General features: G+C 32.7%; 1 pseudogene; it reads left to right on the top strand.

Annotated features, from left to right (window-relative positions):
- The first annotated feature begins 1,004 nt into the window (after nucleotides 1-1,004).
- Nucleotides 1,005-1,779, top strand: LOC125807116 (NDR1/HIN1-like protein 3; annotated as a pseudogene).

Here is a 1,779-nt window from a genome sequence, read left to right as displayed (position 1 = left end):
TGAAATATATTTTATATTAAATCCGAGTAGTTAGGTTGTGAAATGAGAAAATGCTATAGAAACAAATGTAAGCTAATTATAATTAAAACCCAATTGGAAACGCATTACGTGTTCACGCAGGGTGAGGGAAAGGATCGCACCTCAAGAAATGTGATGTAAACAGTCTAAGTTAATGCAAATATTAGTGATTGTTTTCACAACTTAAATTTGTGATCTATAAATCACGTGAAGACAACCTTATTGTTACTCTAAAGGCTCCTATTCAATTAAAACCCAAGTACATTGCATAGATTATGTGAAAAACTTTGATGGGGGATTTCTAGGAATAACGTAAACAATCTTCTATGAAACATCGGCACAATCCTATGCAACTCAGCTACAATTTAGATTGTGAACCTTTCCCTTGCGATATGTATTTATACAAATGTAATTATATATATTGACGATTGACTAGGAATTAAAGTAATTCACACTTCATTTGTGGAATCAGACTGAATATATCATATATGATATCGTTGTAATGAATACCCTAATGAACTAGGTGATATTGATTATTCCTTCTACTTGACAAATTAGACAAGAAGGAAGAATGTTCCAACGTCCCTATCACAATATAGATATTTTAATTATAATACCACTTTACTCTTCTCATAATATCCCATTCACATTATTATCTTCTTAACTAATTAAACATCATATATATATATATGAAGAAGATACTTGAAAAAAATAACAAAAAATGTCTAAAACTTAAGTCAATAACTATATCTTAATTGGAAATTTCTAAGAAGACAATGTCAAGAGAAACCGTGTCTTTCAAATAAAAAATACGGCCTTTTCTACTATTCAATTAAATCCACATTTGCTTACCAATTCAACATTTTCCATTCTACACAAAAATAATATCTAACACATTAACCAAAGTTTAGTTAACAAACACCTATATATATTCATCTCTACTCACCAAAAGTTATATCATTCTCAAAGCAACAAATTATAAAAAAAGAAGAAGTTATACGTACTTAATTTTGACTTTCTTGTTTTTGTTATAAGCTATGTCCAACTTGAACGGAGCCTATTATGGCCCGTCTATTCCGCCCCCGTCCAAATCCTACCATCGACATGGACGGGGAAGCAGCTGCAACCCTTGCAGCTGCCTCTTCGGTTGCCTATGCAACTGCATTTTCCAAATCATCTTCACCATCCTCATCGTCCTCGGAGTCATTGCATTAGTCCTCTGGCTAGTCCTACGTCCTAACAAGGTCAATTTCTACGTGACAGATGCCACATTGACACAATTCGATTATTCCACTACAAACAACACCCTATACTATGATCTTGCACTCAACATGACTATTAGGAACCCTAATAAACGAATCGGGATTTACTACGATTCGATCGAAGCAAGAGGTATGTATCAAGGCCAGAGATTTGCAAGTCAAAATTTGGAACGATTTTATCAAGGTCACAAAAATACTAGCTATTTGCATCCAGTATTTAAAGGACAAAATTTGGTTTTATTGGGAGATAGAGAGAAAACAAATTATAATAATGAGAAGAATTTAGGGATTTATGAGATGGAAATGAAGCTTTATATGCGTATAAGACTAAAGATTGGTTGGATTAAAACTCACAAAATTAAGCCTAAAATTGAGTGTGATTTTAAGGTACCTATGGAGGCCAATGGCAGATCTGTTAATATTGAGGAAACTAGGTGCCATCTTGATTGGTAGATTTTTTAATTTTTTTTAATCATTTTCACATTTATGGAGTTTATTT

This window comes from Solanum verrucosum, unplaced genomic scaffold (genome assembly GCF_900185275.1).
Source record: "Solanum verrucosum unplaced genomic scaffold, falcon-dt-bn FXZP01000196.1, whole genome shotgun sequence".
Classification (NCBI taxonomy): Eukaryota; Viridiplantae; Streptophyta; class Magnoliopsida; order Solanales; family Solanaceae; genus Solanum; species Solanum verrucosum.
Note: the sequence above shows the minus strand (reverse complement) of the source record. Positions and strands in the feature narration are given on the sequence as shown.